Source organism: Equus caballus, chromosome 4 (genome assembly GCF_041296265.1).
Source record: "Equus caballus isolate H_3958 breed thoroughbred chromosome 4, TB-T2T, whole genome shotgun sequence".
Lineage (NCBI taxonomy): Eukaryota > Metazoa > Chordata > Mammalia > Perissodactyla > Equidae > Equus > Equus caballus.
Genome location: NC_091687.1, coordinates 54,643,196 through 54,670,059, shown reverse-complemented (window position 1 = coordinate 54,670,059; position 26,864 = coordinate 54,643,196). Strand labels below are relative to the sequence as shown.

General features: G+C 36.4%; 1 protein-coding gene and 1 long non-coding RNA gene across 11 annotated transcripts in view; both read right to left on the bottom strand.

Annotated features, from left to right (window-relative positions):
• The window catches only part of HDAC9 (histone deacetylase 9), a 546,893-nt gene that overhangs the window by 378,275 nt on the left and 141,754 nt on the right, over nt 1-26,864 (bottom strand). The gene's annotated exons all lie outside the window — the stretch shown is intronic.
• LOC111773315 (uncharacterized) lies at nt 19,028-23,685 on the bottom strand. Its single transcript, XR_002807693.2, has 2 exons — nt 20,080-23,685; nt 19,028-19,173 (listed from the first exon to the last, which is right to left on the bottom strand). It is a non-coding gene; the product is annotated as an uncharacterized lncRNA (long non-coding RNA).

Here is a 26,864-nt window from a genome sequence, read left to right as displayed (position 1 = left end):
TGACAGCCTCCACAACAAAGAGTTATCCAGCCCAAAAGGTCAATAAATAAGGTGCTGAGGTTGAGAAACCCTGGTGCAGCCCTTTGGTGTGGTCTGTCCATCTCTATCAAACTCAAGAGACCTCACCCTAATGATAACATTTAATAAATTATAAAAATAAATAAGTACATCAATAATCTCTGTGAAATTATATATTAAGGTCAACAGAATGGCCCAGTTCCCATACTGATATTTCAAACACAATGACTCCATATACTGATCAATGAGCAAGAGTGTGGATTTTACATCTGGGGCATACACTTCAGGCTCTGTTCAGTGTAGCTTCTTTTGTCCTCTTTTAAACCTTTAGACTTTAGGATTTTCTCAAGCAAGGAAATGAAAACAAGGTATTTTTAACTACCTGCTCAATTGCTTGGAAAATTACCTCTTAAAACATTTACACACCCACTTCTCATTTTTTCCAAAGCCCTAGAGTAGCCAAGCGATATTAATCATTGGAATTCCTTGATGAAAAAATGTAATTTTTCAAAGTTTAGACAGTTTGGTTTATTTATCAAGCTGTTTATTTTGGAACATATATATATGTATGTTTATATATACACACCATAAATATTCCATATATATATATATAGATATGTGTGTATCTGAAAGACAAATAATTACAAATTTCCTACAAACCCTGCAGCAGCACCTTCTCTGAAATTCTAGAAGACTCAATTTTGATAGACCTACAAGAGCTTTCAAAGGGCAGCAAACTCATCATGGCAATGGAAATCTAAGTAATTATAAGTTCTTCAACTACAAATGCAATATTTATTAGACAAAAGAATCCTGATTTTGTGTAATGCTGTATATAATGAGATTGTACAATTCCTTTAGTCTTCCATTTGTTCAAATAACCATAGCACAGCTGGTGGCAATAAAAGCTACTCAATTGTTTTCTCACTGTCTGAACTTGGAATAAATGGTCCAGTTCTGGAAAAGAAGCTGTTCTTTTGTTTGGTAAGTTCCTTTCAAGTGGTTATCAATTTAAGAAAGAAGTCAAAGCAGCTCATCAGTAAATACCTCATCACATAAAACATCAAATACCAACCACCCCCATTACTGAAAACACTGGTTTGGAAAATAAACAAGGGCAAAACGGCTCACTGCTTTTAATCAGTGTAATGAATACTATTAACTCAAACTGCAAACTCCCTATGCACCAGAAGTGAATTATTTAGTTCCAATATCTTTCCAATGGTTTCTTTTTCTCTCTAAACTTTAATTAAAATTAACCACATTTGAAAATTGAGGAGCCTAAGCCTAGGAAAGGACTTTCAGCAACAAATTTTTTTTTTTTTAACTTTGGTTCCAGCAACCTCTCTGACATCTGAAAATTCTTTAACTCAGTTGGAAATGCAGTTTGTATAACTCAAACATCCATACAGTGAGGTATAAAACTCAAGATACTGGACAAACTTTCGTGGGGAAAATTCAATGTGCCGAATACTACGGGCACATGGCAAGTTGTTGAAAATGACTGTGAAGTATACAACATAACTGATATTTTGAAAGAATCTTATAAAAGATTTTCTCTGTTCTCTTTGACTTCTGAATACTCTAATAGGTTTAGTGTTTTTATTAGCTCTAGTAAATATCCACGTTCTCAGGAAAATATTAATTGATCAAGAAATGTCCATTTTAAATTATTCCAATAGCTGTGAGTAGCACCAACATCAATTAAGATTGACTGTGTTCATTCATGGTGCTCAGCATTCTACCAAGTACTAAGAAGAAGGATAGTAAAATTGCAAATATGCTATAAGAATGGCTTCATGGTTTTTTGTTGAAATATTCACAGTATTTATATATCCACCTAAGATTTATTGTCTACCATGTACATAGCCACGTAAAAGAACCAGAAGCACAAAATATTTCCAGTTGAGGAAACAAATGACAAAAGAGCCCTTTAAAGGAATATACTTGATATCACAGGGGAAATAAGCCTCAGACTAAAGAAATGTGCATCAACTCTCTTTCTGACCCAGCTCTAATTTCTGGGTATTTACTAGCCACATACAATAGTCAGAAAACAAAACTATTTGTGAACTGATACAATATTGCCCATTGTTGGGCATTTTGATTTTTTTTAAATAATGTCTGATTTCCAAACTTAAAATTCTGTGCAAGAAAACAGCATGAACAGAAGCTCATAAGATATTGCTTCCAGCAACATTTTTGTGTGTATCATGATTTTGCTTTGGCCTCCCTGTTTCGATAATTGTGGAGATTATTATAATGGAAGGTGAGACACCATTCAGTTGGAACATCCAATATTGATTCCTCCTTGTTCTGAAGAAAGAGTAAGTTTTCCTTGAATATTTGCATGATCTATTTTTTTCACCACCTAAACATAGGCTGAAATTAAACTTACTATTTATAATAAAAATCCTTGCTATTCTTCAACAAGCATCAACACTTTTAAACACACATGCTCTAAACTTAACAACGCATCATGATGGACATAAGTAGACACTTCTGGGCACAATGAATATGCCTAGAGTAACTAAACAGCTTTCCTTTAATGGCACTAAAGTATACAGCAAAAAAGTAAATGAAAAAGATGTGGCCTGTCTAACACCATTTAGATGTAGTCAACATTTTTAAAAGATTTCTACATTTTCTAAATACACTTATATAAACAGCTTTTTCTTAAAACTTAAAATTTTGTTTAATGGAAGCTGAAATTTGAAGTCAGGGCTTGAATAGTAAATTATTCTTCCCCATAAGAACTAAGTCATATAGCAGGCATACATGGGTAAAACTGTCAACAGAAATCATCCTTTCTAAAACAGAAATGTGTTAATCTTTCAAAATGAACTGCTGGCCTCTACATCCATGTCTCTCTTACATAATGAATATATCTACAGTCATATTTAGCTAGCTAAAATCTCCCATACTTCATTTTGTCATGGCTATAAGGAAAGTATTTTGCTTGTACAATAGCACAATAAAGTTTTTAAAAACCATGATGTGTCTCCAAGTTCTTTAAATCAATTCATTACTATCTGTAAGTGTGTGTTTACCCTGTTTTGTTCTTCTCTGACCCACTGGTTATTTAGGAGTGCATTGTTTAATTCCCACATATTTGTCAATTTACCAAATTTCCTTTGGTTTTTAACTTCTAATTTCATCCTATTGTAGTTGGAGAAAATCCTCTGCATTTCAATCCTTTTAAATTTATTGAAGCTTGTTTTCGGGCCAGCATCTATGGTCCATCCTAGAGAATGGTTCTTGCACACTGGAGAAGAATGTGTTCTGCTGCTCTTGGGTGGAGATAGAGATGATTATTAGGTCTAGTTGGCTTATAGAGTTATTAATGTCTTCTGTTTTCTTGCAGATCATCTGGCTTGTTCTTTATCAATTATTAAAAGTGAAGTGGTAAAATCTCCAACTATTATTGTTGAGTTTTCTATTTCTCCCTTTAATTCTGTCATTTTTTGCTTCATGTATTTTGGGGCTCTATTATAAAGTGCATAAATGTTTATATTTGCAATGTCTTCTTCATGAACTGACCCTTCTATCATTATAAAACGTCCTTTTTTGTCTCTAGTAACAATTTTTGTCTTAAAGGCTATTGCGTCTGAAATTAGTTGCCACATCAGCTCTCTTTTGGTTATTATTTCATGGTATCCTTTTACTTTTAACTTGTTCACATCTTTGAATCCAACTGTGTTTCTTGTATACAAGACATAGATTGATGATGTTTTCTGATCCATTCTGCCAATATCCTCCCTTTGATTGAATTATTTAATCCATTTACATTAAATTATTGATAAGATTTATGTCTGCCATTTGTTACTTGTTTTCTATGTCATGTCTCTTTTGTTTCTCTATTCTTCCATTACTGCCTTCTTTTGTGTTAGATATTTTATAGTGTACCATTTTAATTCCTTTGTCGTTTATTTTTAATATATTTTTAAATTGCTTTCTTAATACCCGGGGATTAAAATTGTCTTAATTTACAATAGTCTAATTCAAATTACTACTAACAATTTCAGTAGTATACAAAGCTACTATATAGCTTTGTTCCCTCCCCTCTCCTATGTGTTATTGTCATACAAATTACTTCTTTATATACTGAAAGCCAATTAACATAGTTTTATATTTTTTATGCAGTTGTCTTTTAAATCAGGAGGAAAAAATGAGTTATAAACAAAAATAAATTTATACTGTCTTTTATATTTACCTATATAGTTACCTTTATCAGTGTTCTTTATTTCTTCATGTGGATTTGAATTGTGGTCTACTGTTCTTTCATTTCAGCCTGAGGAAACTCCTTTAGCATTTGTTATAGGGCAGGTCTGCTAGTGACAAAATCTGTTTTTGTTTATCTTGGAATATCTTAATTTCTCCTTTACTTCTGAAAGACAGTTTTGCTGGATATAAAATTTTTGCTTGCTAGTCTGTCAGCACTTTGAATATGTATCCCAATGCCTTCTGTCTCCATGGTTTCTGAAGAGAAATAAGCTATCAATGTTATTGAAGACCCCTTGATTTGATGAGTCACTTATCTTTTGCTGCTTTCAAGATTCTCTCTTTGTTTTTTGCTTCATCAGTTTGATTATAGGTGTGGCTCTCTTTAAGTCTGTGCTACTTGGAGTTTGTTAACCTTCTTGGGTGTGTAGATTAAAATTTATCATCAAATTTTTGGAGTTTTAAGCCCTTATTTCTTGAAATATTCTTTCTGGTCTTTTCCTTCTCTCTTGTCCTTTTGGGACTTCCACTATGTACATATTGGTACACTTGATGGGGTCCCACAAGTCTCTGAGGCTTTGTTATTTTTCCTCATTCTTTTACGTCTCTGTTCCTCAGACAGAATAATCTCAATTGGCCTATCTTCAAGTCCACTAACTTTTTTCTGCTGCCAGCTAAAATCTGCTGTTAAGCTCCTTTCAGTAAATTTTTCATTTATTGTCCAACTCTTTATCAATATTGTATATTTGGTGACACATTGCTCTCATACTTTCCTTTAGTTCTTTAAATATGGTTTCCTTTAGTTTTTTGAACATGTTTATAATAGCTAATTTAATTTATTTGTCTAGTAGATCTAACTGCTGGGCTTCTTCAGGAGCAGTTTTTATTTGAATTTTTTCCCTTTGCATGGGCAATACTTTTCTATTTTTTTTTTTTTTTTGCATGTCTTGTACTGTTTAGTTGAAAACTAAACATGTTAAATAATATAATGTGGCAACTCTGAAAATCATATTTCTGTCTTATCCCCAGGGTTTGTGGTTTTGGCTGTTTGCTGTTGCTGCTGCTGCTGCTGCTGTTGTTTGCTTAGTGACTTTTCTGAATTCTCTAAAGTTTGTATTTTGTTACATGTGGTCACTTAACTCACTGCTTAGCTAGATTTGTAATCGGTTGAAGATTAAACAAAGAATTCCTTAAATACATTGAACCAGTATGAATCCAGCCTTTCCCAAGGGGTTCTATGTGCATACTGGGGCATGGCTTCAATGTTCTGGTGGGCAGTTTACGACTCTACTTTAGCCTTCACTTCCTGCTACTGCAAAGGCTAAAGGCAGGCAGAGGTGAAAGATTAGGGCCTTCTCAGGTCTTTCCTGGGCATGTGTACATCACTACCCATCCCTCCTACAGTAGACCCTAATAAAAGTTCCATTTTTATATGAAGCAAGACACTGAAGTATCCTCAATATAAATTCTTATTAAATGACACAAAATTGAATTTATTGTGGATCTGTCCTTTTCCACTAGCCAATATTTCTCTTTCTGGCTCTGAATGAATCACGGTTCTTTGCTCATCAGAACAAACTTCCCTCTGCATATTTTATAGATGATTTAAAAAACAAAGAACCTGGCTATCCCAATCAGAATCCCAAGAACATTCTTCACAGATATTGAACAAACAATCCTAAAATTCATATGGGGCAACAAAAGACCGCGAATTGCTAAAGCAATCCTGAGCAAGAAAAACAAAGCCGGCGGAATCACAATCCCCGATTTCAAAACATATTACAAAGCTACAGTGATCAAAACAGCATGGTACTGGTACAAAAACAGGTCCACAGATCAATGGAACAGAATTGAAAGCCCAGAGATAAAACCACACATCTATGGACAGCTAATCTTCGACAAAGGAGCAGAGGGCCTACAATGGAGTAAAGAAAGTCTCTTCAACAAATGGTGCTGGGAAAACTGGACAGCCACATGCAAAAGATTGAAAATTGACCAGTCTTTTTCACCACACACCAAAATAAACTCAAAATGGATCAAAGACCTAAAGATTAGGCCTGAGACAATAAGTCTTTTGGAAGAGAATATAGGCAGTACACTCTTTGACATCAGTTTCAAAAGAATCTTTTCGGACACTGTAACTCCTCAGTTGAGGGAAACAATAGAAAGAATAAACAAATGGGACTTCATCAGACTAAAGAGCTTCTTCAAGGCAAGGGAAAACAGGATTGAAACAAAAAAACAGCTCACTAATTGGGAAAAAATATTTACAAGCCACTTATCCGACAAAGGGTTAATCTCCATAATATACAAAGAACTCACACTGCTTAACAACAAAAAAACAAACAACCCGATCAAAAAATGGGCAGAGGACATGAACAGACATTTCTCAAAAGAAGATATGAATATGGCCAATAGACATATGAAAAGATGTTCATCATCGCTAATCATCAGGGAAATGCAAATCAAAACTACACTAAGATATCACCTTACACCCGTTAGATTGGCAAAAACATCCAAAACCAAGAGTGACAAATGTTGGAGAGGTTGTGGAGAAAAAGGAACCCTCATATACTGTTGGTGGGAATGCAAACTGGTACAGCCACTATGGAAAACAGTATGGAGATTTCTCAAAAAGTTAAAAATAGAAATACCCTATGACCCAGCCATCCCATTACTGGGTATCTATCCTAAGAACCTGATATCAGAAATCTCAAGAGTCCGTTGCACCCCTATGTTCATCACAGCATTATTTACAATAGCCAAGACGTGGAACCAGCCTACATGCGCAGAAACTGACGATTGGATAAAGAAGATGTGGTATATATACACAATGGAATACTACTCAGCCATAAAAAAAGACAAAATTGGCCCATTCACAACAACGTGGATGGACCTCGAGAGTATTATGTTAAGCGAAATAAGCCAGTCAGAGAAAGACGAACTCTATATGACTCCACTCATAGGTGGAAATTAGTATATTGATAAGGAGATCTGATCGGTGGTTACCAGGGAAAAGGGGGGGTGGGGGGAGGGCACAGAGGGGGAAGTGGTGTACCAACAACATGACTAACAAAAATGTACAACTGAAATCTCACAAGGTTGTAATCTATCATAACATTAATAAAAAGAAAAACAAACAAACAAAAAAAAAACAAAGAACCTGATCCAAGTATTAAAAGTCAAAATGTTACAAAAGCTGTGTATTTCAATAAAACCTTAAAGATAATAGTGTCTAGAAAATGCCAAAGTGCTTTTCTCTTCAAATTAAAATTCTAAGCAATTCTATGAAAAGCTCCTGAGATCAGCATCTCCTCCTGTAGCCCTCTCCCCAGCCAGAGGTTTCATGGTTTTCACACATGCTCAGCACATATAACTTATTTAGAGAAGGGCTTATATAACCAAAGGCCTTGACTTCACAGGCTTGTTCAGGGAGCTTCCTGTGAAATGATAATTGAATCTTTCCATTGCTGCTTTTCTTGTTCAGAGCCCATCTTATGAATTTGCTCCATGAAAATGAGAAAGAGCACAGCATTACATCAGACACATGCAATTCTTTCACTAAAAGTCATCTGAGACTCTGTAATAGGACATTTCTGGGATCAATCAGTCATCTTTCCATTTTGTCTCCAGATATTGCTAGATAAGAAGGGGTTAACTAAATAAGAAAACTATGCTTGGAACTTGACATATCAAAATCAATTCACACATTGTAAAAGTTCCACCTAACTAAATTCCTACAAAATGAGAATCTGCTTCTAAGATGAGTCACTGGATTTCATGTTAAGCTGATGAAAATTAATATGTTGATACTTTGCATTCAGAAGCTTTTAGTTAATAAATACTACCTAGCTTAAAATTAGCCAACTGATGATCACAGTTGGATGCAATAGGTCTTTCTAAAAGATATTATTAAACCTGGCAACAGGTTTAATTTTCTGAAATAAGTAAACTGACTCTTAAATGACACATAGCTATGGTAAGAGATCCTTACAATACTACTCTATTTTAACTCGCTGGAGAGGAAAACAGTACCATGAGTGGGAAAATCTATTAATGAAATGTAAAGTGCAAATTTAAGCACAAAAGAGCCAAGAAAGGCAAAAGTTAAGGTCCTACGGTTAACGACCATTCTGTTATGTCAGTTATATTAAACTTAACATGTGTTTAATTAAGCTATTAAATGTGTATTTTAATGTACCACAGGTGAAATGCGGAGGAGTTAATGCTTCCTGAGAATTTAACTTCTACAATTCCTTATTCCCCCATGTTTAAATATGCAACCTTTGAGTATAGCCTTTTGCAGTTTATTGCTTTGTTTTGTTTTTTTTTTTTAAAGAAAAAGGAATAAAGCATCTGACAGTATTTAGTATTATTCATGTTTAAAAGGTCCTTGTTGGTTTTACAAATAATACCTTAGTAAAGGGAATACATTAGAGGATATGTTTATATCTTTGCTAGCGCCAACCTAATTGACTAGAGATCTTTTTTTTTTTTTTGCCAGATTGTGTTTATAAGCAGTAAATCACTATGTTAAAATAATCAAAAGAAATAATCATTTAGTTGTATTATTTTATTTTTAGAACAAGTTGCCGTAATGCACACACAAAATCCTTAAGCGTCCCCACTCACTCACTTCAGCAATGAGAACAAAACAACTATGGGAGTATGCTTTTGATTTCAGTAACTCCACTCCACTTCTAAATACAAGCAGAAAAATACAACAAAAGTAACCTTCTTGGTGTTTATGAAAAGAGTATGCCCCAGGAAACCACAGCTATCTTAATCCCATTTTTGTTTTCTTTATAAGCCATCAAACTTTTTGTTGGTGCTCTCCATTGCATTTTAGATGCAGATGGTAAACTTTATTTTGTAGTGGGAATGAAGATGAGAATCCTTCCCATTAGTCCCACGCAGTTACGGCCTGATGGTTTCTGGACTTGTGTGATGTACTGGCCCAGTGGACTGGACTGTGATGCATACCTTGGGATCCCTAAGAATCTATTCCTAAATGAGTGAGAGGGAACGGCAGTGCTGGCTTCAGAGAAGCTGAGTATGGTTTCCATTAAAATACATTTTGTTAAGTCAGAAACAGCTATAAAGTTGTCCAACAAGTCCACTTATGTTTTAGAGCCATAAAGTACCTATACTAAGGCTGGTTCAGCTGATTTAACAGACTGACTCTTACCTTCTCAGTACACAGCTGTTGATCTAGCTCTGGATGATTTCCCAAGCATGAGCCTAGCCATCCCACCAAAGCCAATTTCCAGGAAGAGAGGGCTATAATGTCCCACATCAGCCTATTTTGTTTATTCATGCTCTTTGAGAATAAATGGCCTGGTCATTCATTACCTCCTAGTTACTCATTAACTCACACCCTGTGTAGTAAGCAAAGCTTCAAAAGCAAATCTAAATCCTAGCTCCACCACTTACCAGCTCCATGACTTTGCATAAATTGTTAATTCCTTATAGACCTTAGTTTTCTTATCTCCAAAGTAGAGAAAATAAGAATTTCTTCTAAGACCGTTGCACTGACTAAATGAGATAAAATTTTTAAAGCTCTAAAAACAGCGCCTGGCAAAGAATAAGCACCCAATCAATGCTAGCCTTCTGAATCGGAGTATTGTGAATACTCAGAAGCATTGTCAAAGAACACCTTTGAATAGCAAGGCTCCGAACAGGTTTAAAAGGCAGCCATGGGAAACTGATTAAAGGCATAGTTTGCTGGACTAGATTTGACTTATAATTATTGTAGTGATTATCATTCATTGTCCATTCAAATATTTACCAAGCATCTCCTGAGTGCTAACTAGATTCCACGCAGGAAAGAAAAATATGACAATTTCTCCAAAAGGCTTACATTACTGTGGGAACATAAGACAAATATACACATCAGTATGATATGAGGAAAATTATAGTCAATGCCAACTAAAGTATTAAGGGCTTAGAGGTGGGGGGCTCATATTTGGCAAGAAGGTTTAATATACTATGAAATATTTCCAAAGAAAGTAAGACTTTTTTATTCTGATTATATTCTTTTGATTCCAATTTTTCAATGCCCAGTAAAACTGGGCTCCAAAGGAGCCCTCAAGGGTAAATATTCAACTCTTTTATTTAATCAATATTTATCGAGAACTTTCTATGTGCTAAATACTTCATTCCACTAAACTTCACACAATACTCAGGGATAAAAACGGCTTTGTCTTCATATGTCAATAAAATGTGTTTATTTTAGGGGAAAAAAAACTACAATCATGACACTCTCTTTATTTTGGCAAAATTTTAATTCCTACTTAACTACTTCCTGAAGAAAACTTTAGGATTCACCTCAGTTTATATTAACTAAAAACAGCACTTGCTCTAAAAATGTAAATCAAAATTATTACACTGTCTGAAATATTGAAGTTGAATGGAGAAGCCCACTGATTTACAAGTCTATTTTTCTTACTTTTTAAATGGCTTTCTTTTCTCTTTTTCTTTTCTTTAAGAAACTGTATTTTAAAAGTGTAAACTGGATTTAGGATCACACAGACCTTGAGCTCGACTGTTAGCTAAGACAAGTGATTTATCTGAGTCAAGTTTTGTCATCTGTAAAAATCTGTACAATGGGAATGACTATCACAGCACTTCGCTCATACCTTGTGTTCTTAGTTCATTCTGTCAACTTGTCCGCAAACAAGTCTCTCCTACTAGACTGCTTCTTAGAGATGGCTACCATGTCTCGTTCATCTTTACATCCCCAAAGTACTTAAAATAGCGCTGCACACATATTAGATAATAACTAGATTATCTAAATGTCTAACACCTTTCCCTCTGCTTGATGATGGCAAAAACATCTGATTTACACTTAACCAGCAAAACAATATATTTTTACTTCATGTATTTTGTCAGGGAGAGAATCTCCAAATCCACTGTTATATAAGTTTTGGCTAAAACTCAAGAGAAATAACATTTTTAAAAATTTTATTTATTTATTTTTGACAAATACAAATTGTATGTATTTAAAGTGTGCAATGTGATGATTTGATATATGTACACATTGTAAAATGATTACCACAATGAAATTAATTAACATATCCATCGCCTCCCATAGTTATTTTTTTGTGTATGCAGTGAGAACACTTGAGATCTACTCTCTTAGCAAATTTCAAATATACAACACCTTATTATTTACTATGGTAACCATCAAGTACATTAGACCTCCAGAACCTATTCATCTTATAGCTGAAAGTTTGTACTCTTTCATTGATAAAAGATTGTCTAAATGTACAGTAACTCATCTCAGATACATGAAAGCAGTGCTCCTTGAAAATCCCCTGAAGATTCTGATTCAGAAGGTCTGAGATGGGGTCTGAGAGTCTGCATTTCTAACAGGCCTCCAGGTGATGCTGAAGTTGCTGGTCAGCAAACCACGCTCTGATTGGCCCAGCTCTAAATCTCTCTGTCAGTTCTGCCTGGTGTTCATTATTTGGCCTCTATAGAAGTGTTTTCCTGGACACTGCTTAGGCATTAAACAATTAGCCAAAAGTATTACAAAAATATACTTTCAAAACTCCTAAGACAAGCTTTGTCCTCTTTACTTGTAAGGATGTTTTTGAGGACATTCATTATTTATTACATTCTGTGGGGCTTCTCTTGGAGGACTCATCACAGAGAAAACTTCTCCCTGGACTTGGTAGTAAGAAGAGTGAGAAGTGCTCCTCCCCAGCAGCTGTCTTGTTCTTATATTGCAGACAGTATCAATCTTATAAAGCTACGGTCTCTCCCTCTTTTCTGCGGCTGCCAGACAGCTATGTGTGCCCTTTATTTACAGAAAATGGGTAGCACCTTAGCATCTGGATTTTATGTACAACCTCATCCACATTTTTTTCCCTTATTTTTTACTGGCTCTTATTTTCCCACATTTTGGCTTTTGTATTGTTATATTTGTATATTTTAAACAAACAAAATCCTCTTCAAAATGAGAAAGAAATGGAAGAAGGGTAAAAAAGGACAGATTTTAAGAAGCAGAAAACACATAAATCACAGTTCTTAAACATTTCACCATTATCTATCATAAAAACTACAAAGCAGCTAACCAAAATTTGTATTAACTGACTTAAAATGATTTTTCAGAAAACCAGGGTTCCAAAACTCATTACTATCATTTCCATTACTGAGGACAACGGATTATCTTACAGCAATAAGACAGAACACTAGTTGGGAAGGTAGGAATGGCTTGTCACTGGCTGTGTGATTTACTGGAAGCTCTCTCTGATCATATACCATCAATCTCATCACTCAGTCTGGAGGTTAAGAGCCCTTGAAATTCTTCCACCCAGCTTCTCTGAAATCCAGTCACAACTCTGAACTCCTAGAGAATGTATTTTCTATACTATTTTTTGCTATCTCCCAAATGCTATGCAGTGTTGTTATTACAACAAAATGTTTTTATATTTTTGTCCATCCCTCACTTCACCTAGCACCCTACCTTCCATGCAGTCAGAATCAATATTACTTTCTGCTTTTTAAGTAACAGCATTTCTATTTTTATATAGGAACTCTACAACAACGGGCAGTGCAAAATAATCTTGGACATTCAAATTCAACATAGAGGTAAGAAATAAAAATCTATAAATCTGGGGCAAACAAAATAGCCCTTCAAGTTATTAAGAGAAGAAAAGCCCTAGATCTGCTAGGATGACAAGGTTTCTGAAGAGCCAACTAAAATTGTGAAGTCACTTCAGCAATTAAATTTTTTTAATAATGCTTCCAAAGCTCTCTTAATCATTTCACTCCATCGTAGAAACTCATCAAAGCTGTCGATAAAGCTGCCTGGCTAGGTTATCCAGGGCATGGCCACAACGTATGTTTCCAAGCTGAATGATGTCCCATTATTCTTTTATGTATGTAATTCTCCAACCAAATTGACTCTTTTATTCATCTCAAATGGCTCTTCTATCATCCCCTCATCTTGCTCCTTCCATGCTCCATGCCTGAAGTACTATTCATGCCTGTCACACAGCTAAATCCTATCTAACCTCCAAAAGCCAATGAAAATGTTCCTCCTTCATGACTTTCGTTGTCTTTCCCTGTTCTCCAACCTGAAAGGAATCTCACTCTGCCATGTTTATACCACTTAAAATCTGTCTCCTGACTCCTTCCAAAATACTGCCTTTGACTACATTTTGTGTTTTCTGTATATGATATCTGCTAACTGGTTAGCTCGCTGAAGGAAGTTATGGTTACTTTTTTTAATACCCTGAAAACACCTACTTTACTCCCTACAATTTAGTCTTCAAATATCTGTTGAACGAATCCATCAATGAACTCCTGGTAAACATGTATCAGCATGTCATTATAAAGCAAAGAGAGGGTGACTTACGAAACAAGCCTGTTTTGATCACATCTACCATTTGTGAGTGTGTGTGTGTAGGCATACATTCATAACTTTGCAAAACACATGTTAAATATATAAAGTGTTTAATCTGTGCATTCCAGTTTTGATTATTCATGGCATAGTGTTCCTTCACAGAAGTTGATAACAGCTACTCATAAAATGCTACTCCACATAATAGTACTTGCCTTGGTGCTACTGTACTTAATAAAGCACTTAAAAATTCATATCAGAGTACAGAATGCTCTAAACTACAGGAATCAAATTATTTAAATGTGTGATTAAATATGCTATAAAATGATTCGTCAGAACACTTTTTTTATTTGTTAAAGAACATACGTTCTTCCTCAAAATAACTTGCTATTTTTGAACTATTACTCAGCCACACACTTCTTACAAGCAGCAAAGGTTGCCTCAGATAAACCTTGATTTTACAATATTTCAAAGACTTTCCTCTGCTACTCTATGCCAACTGAAAATTCATGAGTCATAGGTGAATGACAGGAGCCGTTTTGGGGGTAATTTTTCCTTAATGCAACTAGTCTGAAATAAAACTTGTTTAGCAATTAATATTTTATAAACCCCCTCATATATTGGATTTTGTTTGCTTCAAAGCAAGGATGAAAACAAATATCAGTATTATCTCCATTTTTCAGAAGACGCAATCAAGTCTTAGAGAAGTTTAAGTGAATGGCTTAAGGATGCACGGCTACTTAATGGTGATACCCAGATGTCTAACTCCTCACACTATCAGGTTTACTTTAAGATTTGAGGCACTGAATTAGTCACCTTTCATTTCAGCTTGAATTGTCTTTGGATAGCCATTTCTTTAAATATAGCTTCTTCCAAATTGGCTAATTAATTTGATATGTTTTCCTTCTTATTATGTTTTTGGTCATTCCTTGTTCATTGATCCACTGAATTTGTGTTAAGTTGGAAACTTCTGAAGTATATTGAAAGATCAGAAAATTTCTAATTAATGCACCGTGTTTAAACACTGTGGCAGAGACAATGCTGTATCTTTCCAAACCCTTTTCTTCCAGGGCATAGAGCTGGACTACATTTCCCAGGCTCCCTTAAGTTAAGTGGAACCATATGATTAAATTAAAGCCAAGGGAAGGCGGGCAGAAGTGATGGCTAACACCTCCAGGTCTGGACTAAAATAACACCCTCCAATGCAGTTCTCCACACTCTCTTCTCTTGTTTACAGGCCAGAAGCAGAGGATCCACTTGGGACTGACAGCGAAGCCACTTAATGGAAGCAGCCAGATTTCCTAAATGACTAGGGAGAGCAAAGGGCTCCCATCACCTGGCCCGCTAATATCAACGCTAACTCAAATTGGATGATGACATGGTGAGAAATAATCCTTTACTGTACTAAGCCATCAAGATTTGGGGCTTGTTAGTTATATTCATCTACCCTAATTTAAACATGAATAAATAACTTGATTTAAATTGACATTTTATAAACAAAAGTATGTGATTTCAGGTACAGATTCCCCAGCTATTATTACCTTTCATAATCAATCAAGTGCTTTTATGAATGTGCTTTGGTGTTAAGTAGGCTTGAGACAAAGAAATAAATTCAAAGTGCTAAGTTGTGGATTATATATAGCTCCTTCAAAACATGGCAATAGTATAGTATTCTTAATTTTGGTATTTTTAAAGTTATTCCTGACTATATTTCATGCACCTAAGGATATACAGGATATATATGTGGGATATATATCCTATATGTAGGATAGGATAGGTTCATTATATAGGATATATTATTAAACTGCTCTTATATAGGTATAAAAATATTAAAAGTCTAAGATTTATATGTATAATGTTCACATTTTAATAACACAGCAAATACTATCTGCCACCCATGAAAAGAGGAGAAGGTTGACATACTCCTCAGCTTTCACAGAGTTGATCCATGGTTTTCCAGACCCTTCCCTGAATGAGTGACTACACTGACTCAAGCTGCCCCTCTGGATTCGAGGATCATTACAACTGGTTGTAGTTACATATTTCTCTTGTTGGTGGCCTCAGATATATATATATATTTTTTGTCCAACTTCCCTATTGAAATGTTAACTTCATGAAGGCAGAAGACTATCTTTTATTTATTTTATATTGCTCTATGCCGGTAAATGCTAAATGTTCTCAAGACCAGAGTATTGGCATGTAAAACTATTTGTAGATATTTTCTTATGTGATAACGATAGAAGTGAAAATACAGAGGAATATAAAAATGCAATGCATCATTTTTGGAAAGCACACCTCAAGGGACATAAGCATACACGGGTGCACATAATTTCCTTCCTTTAACTCATACCTCAACTATAGTAAAATAAGTTTCTGATGCTAACTTCTTAACAGTTTGCAGAATTGGGAAATATCTAAATTTGAAAGCTCACACACATACAAAGTCACTCACCTGTTATCACCCAGAGAGTTAAAGTACATACATTAAATGGAAATTTTATGCATGGAGGTGACAGCGTTGACTTGACACAACATTAAAAGCTGTCCACCATTTTTTAAATTGCAGATAAAGTCCTACCTGAAAAGGCCCCAAAGGGTCAAGTGCCAATGGTGCTTTCATTTGTTTTTACTAATATCACAAGAATTCATTCTTAGAACTTCCCAACCCTCTACCTGCTCCAAATTCTACTCTAGAGCTTATTATAACAAAGGCTTTGATAATTTAGGTGGTAACTCATTCACTAAAAAGTATTTATTGAGCACTCAAGATGTGCCAGGCCCTCAGCTAAGAGCTAAAGACACAGAGTAGTCTACCTATCTAGCCTTCATGGTGGTGATAGGTTATGGAGGAATGCGCACATTAAGCCCATAATTATGAGTGAGAAAAATGGGATGATGGAAACTCAAGTGTTAATAACCACCAATAGCTCAAGATTTCAGGAACACAAAAGCTGGGGGGTTGCTGAATGAGAAGCATCCTCTTTGCCCTTTGCTGAGGATTCAGACCGTACTAGAAGAACATGCAAGGTATGTTCTTGATCATCCAGCAAATGTATTCTCCTTTACTAAAACACTAGTTTCTGTTGGGGGCAAAATAATCACTTCCTTCTAATGTTGCCTCTAAACCCAATGCTGTTTGCTCCTCCGCGCCTTCCAATTTATCTTTCATAGACCCAACTCAACTTCAATAATATGGTAACTCAGAGAGACAAAAGAATTTTCACAATCTTCACACATCTATCATATCTAAATATGGAATGATTTTCCTTCCTATTTCAATGGTCCACCACAGCTCCCATTTTTTTTTTTTATCTCATTGGCAGGGGCTTTTTAATGCAATTCCATCTAAATAATGTGTGTTTCCCTCTTTTCTTCCCATTGGATTGTTCCTTACTTCAGAGGTGGAAAAACATTAATTTTCTTTGGATTTCTTCAGCTCCTAGGGCAGAATCTTACCTAAAATTAGCAGGCATATCTATAATGGAATAAATCCTTATTTTAAAAATATTTACAACCTCTCTTCTTAGTTGCCTACCTGCACAGGGGGTATAATATATTCATTAAAAGGAAGATCAACAGGTATTAAAAAGAAATACTAGATACACTAGGTACCCAATTACTTAATTGGTGTTTTCCTCCAGAAAAATAGGAATGTCATTCATTGACAAGGAAGAGTTAATTTGGGGATAAGAGGGCAGATGGTTGTAGGCAGCAGCAAACACCGACAGGTTTGTCCACTTGAAGGAACTTTAAGAAATAACCCCTCAGCTGTAAAACTACCCACTTAAAAAACATATACTTTAGAAAGATTTTGTGAAAGTATTTTGTTTTCTATTTAAAATTCATTAAATTTTTGCCTGGTTTAAAAAATATATCCTGAAATAGGGAAACATAAAGAATGCGAATTTTAAAAACAAATTAAGATTTTTCTGGGGCCAGCCTTGTGGCCGAGTGGTTGGGTTCACGAGCTCCACTTCGGCGGCCCAGGCATTCGCGGGTTCAGATCCTGGGCGCGGACATGGCATCTTTCATCAGGCCATGCTGTGGCAGCATCCCACGTAACACAACTAGAGTCTACAACTATGTGCTGGAGAGTTTTGGGGAGAAGAATAAAAAAAAAAGAAGATTGGCAATAGTTGTTAGCTCTGGTGCCAACCTTTAAAAAAAGAAAAAAAGATTTTTCTTATGAGCTTTGTGATAAGATGTAATAGCTTTTCCCAACTGTAGCCCAAAGATTCCAGCTGCAAGAAATTTGAATCTTAGATTCAAAACTAGAGATGTAAGTGATGTCAGGTAGCATAGTAGTTTATTTAATTAAAAAGCAAAAAACAAGTCATTTTTATTTTCAACTGCTGCAGAATGACTGTCTTTGTATATTCGTTTGAATAATCCAAATGATGCTGGATAAATGTTGATTGAATAAATTAATTAATTATTGAATGAATGAATCCAGCTCTCATCTTTGCATCACAGCATTGAACACAATGCTTGGCACATAGTAGGCATTCAATAAATCTTCAATGAAATCAACTCTCCCTCCCACAGCCTGGTGAGAAGACTTTTGCAGAATTAATTCTCTAAGACTTCTCTTGTATCTCATATTTCCACCTCCTTCATCTTATGTAGTGGTGGAAAGAAATTGACCTTCATTTGGAAACATTAGGTTGTAAAACAATCATCAAATGAAACAGTAGAGTAGCATGCCTCAATGCAGGAAAATCATTAGTTCTCAAGCACCCATGAAACTATCTGTTAGTCTTTATAAACATTCGTTTGGCACTTACGTGAGTAAAGAAACAAGACAGGCATGAAACAGTACACCAGAAGATACTGGGGAAGGTGCCAGCTCAAAAACTGCAAACAATTCAACCAAGTTTCACATCAAAAGACCACATCCAGTGAATGCAAGGGTTCCCTCCCTTTATTGTGTAGCTACTTTTCAGAAAACTCTTCTCTAAAACTTTTTAATGTCATAAAACTAGTGAAAACAGAATCTGTTTACTTGTAATACTAGTATCGATGGTTGTCTAGTGTTCATTTGCTTCTTGATTACTGGAACATGTAATAAAAGTTAAATTCTTTCACCTAAGCAACTTTATAACCCTAGTTGTGATTTAAAAAAATTAAAAACATCAAGTAGCAAATTCAATTAGTAAATTTGCAATTGCTTTCTTAATCTAACATATTTTTAAAATTTAATTATCCCAGACAAAATTTTATTAGTTAAGTTATACATAATGCATTTTTATGTACCTAAATAAAGCATTGTAAAGGCCTTAAAATAAACATTGCATATAATATCCTGTTTTTCCAAGGGGCTGGGAAGAAAGATTATTCTGATTCTTTCCATGACTTTTAAATTTCCCAAATTTTCTTAGTTTTTGTGAAAATAATTATAAACTAACCTATAAGAAGTACATGAACAAAACCTTTACTGGATAGTTTTTAAAAGTATTTTATTTTGTAAAACATAGGTTTATTATTAGTGATTCAGAAAGAGAATCTCTCAGACATGTTTCTTATTTCTGACTTTCCTGCTCATAAATTGATCTTCCTTTTTAAATGATAGGAGTTGTCTTGAGAATCTGTAGGCAAGAAAATGAAACAATACTTTGTAAAGAAAACTATCACTCACTTGAACTAACTATATAATTATGCTACAAAAGATAAGATTTCTAGCGAAAATGAGGAGCTAAAGAAGGGGGTACTGCCCCCATTCTTTTCTCCCTTTTTCCAAGAAAATCCTCCAAATATTTGTCTCATTCACTATTCCCAGTTCCTCTTTTCCCATTTTCCTTTAAACCCATTCCAATCTGACTTACAACCTAATCACTCCACTGAAACTGCCCCACAAACTGCTAGATCCAATAGTCAGTCAACTCAGCAGCATTTCATTCAGTTGACCACTCTCTCTTCCTTGTTTCTATTTCTTCACTTGGCTTCCAAAACACTACATACTCATGATTTGCCTCCTACCTTTCTTCCTCCTTTTCTGGTTCCTTCTGTACCCCTCATCATTTAAGGAGGATACGCCCCAGTGCTCAGCACTTGGCCTCTTCTCTTCATTTAACCCCTTGGTGACTTCCCCCATTCTCATGGCTTTACACACCATTTCTACATAACAACGCCCAAATTTTTATCTCCACTCCAGGCTGCTTTCCAGAACTCCAGACAAACACATCTAATCTCCCTGACATTTTCATTTGGATGAACAGACATCTTAAACTCAATCTGCCCAAACTGTGCTTTTGATATTACTCCCCACAACCTGCTCAAGCTGCAGCTTCCCCATCTCAGTTGATGGCAACTTCATCCTCCTAGTCACTAGAATCAGAATCACTGGAGCAATCCTTGCCTTCACATTTCTGTCACATCCCAAATCCAGTTCATCAGTAAGTCCTTTTAGTCCTAGCTACAAAATATTCCAGAATTCAAATCTTCTAAGCACTTCCATTATTGCCAACCTTGTCTGAGCCATCATCTTCTCTTACCTCTTAGTCACACTTCTTCCTTCTATCCTTGTTACACACACTCCCCCCACTCTACTCTCCCATGGAGCATTTCATCCCTCAATTTAAAACTCTGGAATAGTTCTCCATTTCATTCAGAGTAAAAGACACAGTCCTTAACAATGGCTGACAAAGGATTCAGCTCTCTGTTACTTCATTGACTTTCTCTCCTACTACATATAATGCTCCAGCCAAGCTAGCTTCTTGGTCTTCCTCAAAATACCAAGCACATCTATAGAAACAGGAAGCAGATCAGTGGTTGTCAGAGGCTGAGGGGAAGGTGACCACATAATGAGTATGGAGTCTCCTTTTGAGGTAATGAAAATGTTCTAGAACTATATAGTAGTGATGGTTGCACAACACTGTGAATGTACTAAATACCACTAAATTATACACTTTAAAAAGACTAAAATGAGGGCTGACCCCATGGCGTAGTGGTTAAGTTAGGCACACTCCACTTCAGCGACTCAGGTTCCTGGGTTCAGATCCCAGGTGCAGACCTACACCACTCATCAGCCATGCTGTGGCAAGGACCTACAGATAAAGTGGAGGAAGACTGGCACAAATGTTAGCTCAGCGCTAATCTTCCTTGGCAAAAATATTTTTTGTAAATAATTAAAGAAAGACTAAAATGGTGAATTTTATGTATGTGTACTTTACCACAATTTTAAAAAGTGACAAATACACTTCTATCCTTTGCTGTAGCTGTTTCCTCTGCCCAGAGAGCGCTCTTGCCCCAAATATCCCATTTGACTAACTTCTTCCACCCATAAGTCATTGTTCAATATCACATTCTCAATGAGGCCAACTCTGACCACCGATTTAATACTGCAAACTCCTTCTTACTCTAGGATCTTGCTTACCCTGCTCAATCTTGTAACCGTTTTTTTTTTTTTTTTTGAGGAAGATTAGCCCTGAGCTAACGTCTGTCACCAATCCTCTTTTTTGCTGAGTAAGACTGGCCTGAGCTAACACTGTGCCCATCTTCCTTTAGCTTATATGTGGGACACCTGCCACAGCATGGCTTGATAAGCGGTGCATAGGTCCGTGCCCAGGATCCGAACTAGTGAACCCTAGGCCACCAAAGCAGAGCATGCAAGCTTAACCACTATGCCACCAGGCTGGCCCCTCAATCTTTTAATTTTTTCCCACAACACTCATTTTCTAACATAATAGATAACTTACCGAATATATGTGCTGTTTATTACCTCCTTTGTTAGGGTGAAAGCTCCATGAAGGCAGGGCACTTTGTCTAGTGGGCTCAGTCATGGATTCCAAGGGCCCAGAGAAGTGTCTGGGACACACAAGCACTCCATAAATTACCTGTGAATAAAGCTCTTCAGTGTTTCCAGAGATGGGCAATGACTGAACCAGTCACATTAACTAATTTCTGGAAACTATTTAACCGCCAGATTCATTCACTATTTATTCAAAAAATATATCTTAGGCCTACTATAAGCCAGGCAATTTGCTAGATGTTAGGAATTCGATGGTGAACAAACAGGCATGACGCTGCCTCTTCTCAAGTACAGGAGGGGCTTTAGAAGAATTCAGTGTGGCAGAATAACCTCCTGAAAATTTAAGTTAGTCTTGTTTTTCTCAAATTTAGCTTCGCTGAGGAGAAATAAAAGCTATGTTTTTTCATCCCCACATGCCCCAGAAGGTAATCTTAAAAGTAACCTCAGGGTCTTTCAAGTTGGCCTTTTTGAATGATTAGTCTGAAAAGAAGTTCCAGCTGGGTGGGCGCCCCCAAGACAAATGCTAACTGGGCCTCTGCATCATCGGAAGGCCAAAGCCCACGAGACTCCTGAGCTAGAGGTTTTGTTTGAAAATGGAAGAGGAGATGAGGTCTCAGTACTAGGAGTGGTCCTGTCCCTTGGGGGGTCTAATAGTTTCCAGATACTTAGAAACAACGGGGATTGCAATCCTGCAGAGTGTAAGATACATGAGCCCATTTGATAGCGCAGCTTCTGAGGTGACAATGCCACAGGGGATGCCTGCTGGCAGCCTGTGAGGGAGGAAGAATTAGTCCTAAGCACTATAGCTTTGGGAGCTGAAGCAAAATTTTCCCAGCTGTCCCAGAGCAAAACCAGCTGCCAGTGGAGCCACTCAGTTTGAACTGACGCCACAGGCCTAAATGAAGAGCCCAGGAAAAGTGACCAAAATGGACTGAGGATCCAGTCCCATCCCTCCTCCATTTTCTAGAACCAAGTTCTAGGATGCTCATTTATATATATGAAGAAGGAGGAATCAGCAAGACTAAATGATATTTACTTTCTGGTCAATCTTGATCACAAAAGAAAAACTGAAGATTGAGCCCTTTCATCATTTTATTAGGCAATACTGATCTGTAAGCTCATAGAAGCCGATGTGCCATTTGTCTGTAACTGCAGTTGTAACTAACGCAGTCCCTTCTATACAGTAACTTGTCAAGAAATGAATGAGCAGTGACTTAAAATGAGATGAATGGAAATCTGTTTACATTTTGCAGTAGTTTAATACTTTTCTAGAAACATACCACTTCATTTCAGCTGCCAGTATGTATGGTAGTGGGATTTTGTTTTTGCTTTCATTTGGATCCTGGAAATTTTGTCTCCTATTACTAGAACTCAGTTTCTGTTGCATAAAAAGAATCTCGCCCCCACCCTTCTAGCCCCTCACCCTCCTGCACAATTTGCTTTTCTTTTACCCTTGCTCAGCTGTTCCTTTGCTCATATTTGGGAAGTTACTCATTTTATTTTAAAACTTACTTTTAAGCTCTTCCCTCAAAACAGAAAAAGCCTTACTGTCACGCTGGGTTATTCAGCAACAATCTATTCCCCTCCATGGGATAAACTCAGCCTTCACCCCCATAGTTTATCTGCTCTGGGAGCTGGATTACTGCCTCATAAAGCAGCACAACAGTACTATTATCACATAATCATTATCATTACCTCACTTTCAGCCATACACATCCTTCTAATCCCGAACATCTTGCCTCTCTAATCTTGCTATATCTATCCTCTCCTGCTGTGAAACTGGTGCGTTCCATTTTCATGGAAGCTTAATGTAATCACAAATGGAAAAATAAAATATATTTTGTAAGTAGGTTGCATTCTATGGATACCACTGTGTTATAGAGGGATTCAAAATAGCTCCAAATTTCATTCAAGTAAATAAAACAAATGTGTAGGTAGCAGTGAGGGTTGATCTTAGCCTAGGTCCATGTTTTCTTCCCCAATCTTATCTGTCTGGCTTTTGTCATCTTATTTAGGAGAGATTCAATACGACACTTCAGAGTAGGGACTCCTCAGCCAGCAACAGAACTGTCCCCACCCTGAGCGGAGTTTGGAAGAAGCACTGTCATTCTACCGAGATTTACCCAGAGGCTGGAAGTCGTCACCGTTTAACTGGGCCTTCTCCATGCCCAGGGAGAATTACGAGCGACACCCAGAGTGGGTTCCTTCCTTGATCACTCTGACAAAAAATGGGCCATTATAATCTACAGCGAAGACATAATCCATGCCATCCCAATCTTAAAAGAAGTAAGCATTGTTCTTTAGTCCTCACAACCAAAGAAAAGAAAGTTAAGGAAAATTGTATAGCACTATCAGTGAAATCAAGTCATCAAAGAATTCACATTTATTTCCTTATGTCCACAGAACTTTTCTTTTTACGTCTGCTTTCCCACTTAGTGTTTAACCTAATAATATAAAATTAGAAAATAAAAATATACATTAAAAGAATGAATAAATGAAATAGCGAAAAACGAGAGAAATAAAACTATAGTTACCAAAATTCCAACCACTCTCAAATAATCACAGTTAATCTTTTGGTATTTAACCTTCCACATTTTTTCATACATAACCAACTGAAACAAAATATTTGTTTTCCAAAGAACTGAATCACCTAACATGTATTGTTTTGTGCACCCTTATTCACTTAATAATAAAGCATGAAGGTCTTCTCTATCAATAAATGTGATATAGAGAAGTTTATTTTTTCTAACTAGACTCTTCCATTCTAAAAGTACATAATAGATCAAGAAATCTATAGAAATTGAACTGTACAGACTTGGGAGCAAACAGAAACATTTAAAGAAAATGTGAGAGAAGCATCTGAAATGAGGATATAGGGAAAAAGTAGAAGGCAGGAAAAGAAAAATATAAAAAGCTATGATTAGGGGGCTGGCCCAGTGGCACAGCGGTTAAGTTCGCACATTCCACTTTGGTGGCCCTGGGTTCGCAGGTTTGGATCCCGGGTGCGGACATTGCACTACTTGGCAAAAGCCATGCTGTGGTAGGTGTCCCACGTACAAAGTAGAGGAAGATGGGCATGGACGTTAGCTCAGGGCCAGTCTTCCTCAGCAAAAAGTAGAGGAAGATGGGCATGGATGTTAGCTCAGGGCCAGTCTTCCTCAGCAAAAAGAGGAGGATTGGCAGTAGTTAGCTCAGGGCTAATTTTCCTCAAAAAAAAAAAAAAAAGCTATGTTAGCACTCAAAGTAAGTAAAATTTTACTTTGATGTTACTTGAAACACAGATTAAAGAGAAAATAATTAATACTGGCCCTAATCCTTAAGAATAGAGAAGGATATAAATATATGCTATAAATTCCTCTCTAAAGAAGAAAATGAGAAAGAACATCAGAAAAATTGAAATATTACAGATTGATGGTGATACATTATCAAATTAGATCATCTCAAGGGTTTAAATTCAACTTTATATCCCTCAGCTTTCTATCCGGTCAATTTTTTCTCAAAACAAGTCAATTAGACACCTTCTTCTTTCTGAAACTTAGGGCTTATAATATCTGAAAAGATTCTTTCCATGCAAATATAGTACAAGTATTAATGATAAGAAAATAATAGTTGTAAAATCACACAATTTCAATTCTTCATCAAGATATATCAAATGCCTACATATACCAGAAGCTGGGCTGTATGTTCAGAAAGCCCCTGCAAAGAACCACAAGCTGGTGGGGGGAAATAGTAATTAGGAAATTCTAAGTTAGAGAATGTGACAGAGCACTGTGTACTGATGAATGACAAGCAGATACCCCAATGGCTCCCTTCTCACGGACTGGGGAAAAACACAAGATTCAGAAGGATCTGAAACAGGTAGAACACCCTAGTGGTTGGAAGTCAGCTCTTCAAAGGCCATAATCTAAAACTCAATCCATGCTATTCCCAAAGGTTTGTTAAAATCCCAGAACTGAGTTCGTGTTACATAACAGAACTTGGTTATATAACAGAAGCATCCCATTCTCCAGATAGACCCAAACTAGGCCTTACTCCCCTCCATATCATAGCACCTCCTTATGGCATATATTTAAAAGCTATTGCATGTCTTGGCCCAACAAGCAAGTCCCATTATTCTATTAGCTATTGCATGTTAAAACTTACACTGCAACCAGCAAAAGCCTCCAGTCAGGTGTATAACCACTATGGCAACTGGGCAACTAATGTTAGGGAATACTGAAACTTGATATGTAACCATGGGTGAGCCAAGTGACCAGAAAACTTCTGGCTAATTTATGCTACAATGTTGTTGACTTGGGCTTTTAATTGAATGATGAGATTGCCTTTTAAACAATTAATAAAAACTATCTTTCTTTATTCTTTTGTCTCACTGTAACACTGTGCCCTACCTATAGCGGAAAACACAGAGGCATCACTGTGAGAAGACCACAGTTTCCTCCATAGAAATAGCTGTAATCAACTTCCAAAACAGCTAAGCATCGGGGGAAGCAGAAATAATATAGAAAAAAAAGAGCTCTGAGTAAAGGAAAGAGAAGATAGATACTTTTTCTCTGTTTAACACCAGGGAAGGCTATAAACCCATCTATGGCAATAATGGGGCATTTCCCAGAAGTCCCAAAGAGAACATAAGCAGATCACATTTTCATTTGAGAAGAGATGTGCTCTCTGAATTTTCAGTATACACTTAGTTTCGTAGAGTAGCAATTAACAAACTAAATACCTAAAGAAACAGAGCTGATGAACAGTACAGCTTGAGCAGAAAGGATTTGTACTCTGAACTTACCCACATTTTAACCCCAGCTAAGATCTCTTTGGATCGTAATACCTAGACAGAACTGCCTCTATTTCTAGGGCCTGGGAAGCCCTAAGTCTCATAAGGATATCTCCTAATTCCTGGAGTAAAGCTTTCATGATCTGGACCCTGTATCCACCTAGGATAGTGGTGCTATTGAATTTCAGATGGTCAAGGACAGTCTCAATGATAAGATGACATATAAACCGGGACCTGAAAGAAAAGAGGAGTAGCAGGCCATGTAGATATCTGGGGGGAGAGGGAAAGGCAAATGCAAAGGCCCTGAGGCAGGTCTATGTTTGCTGTATGCAAGGACCAGTAAGGAGGCTCGTATGGAGTAAAATAAGCAAGGGATAGGGTTTTGGAGATAAAATCAGAAAAGTGTATACAAGATGCATAACCCTACGGAAGAAGGTGAGAACTCTAGATTTTGTTCTGATAAGATAAGGAGCCATTGGATAGTTATAACCAGAAGAATAACATGATATGACTTTTAGTAAGATCACTCTGTCTACCATGTGAGAAATTAACCATATGAGGGCAGGGTAGAAGCAGAAAATTAAGTTAGGAGACTACTGCAAGAGTCCAGGCAATATTTTTTCCCAGGGGAATTCTCCTACCAGCTGTTGAGAGAATAGCAAAAAATATTCTTCATATTTTTACAGTAAAAATAGAAACTTGAATAACTGGTGAATTAAAAATTAGAAATAACTGCAGTCTTTTAAGAAGTTCCAAAA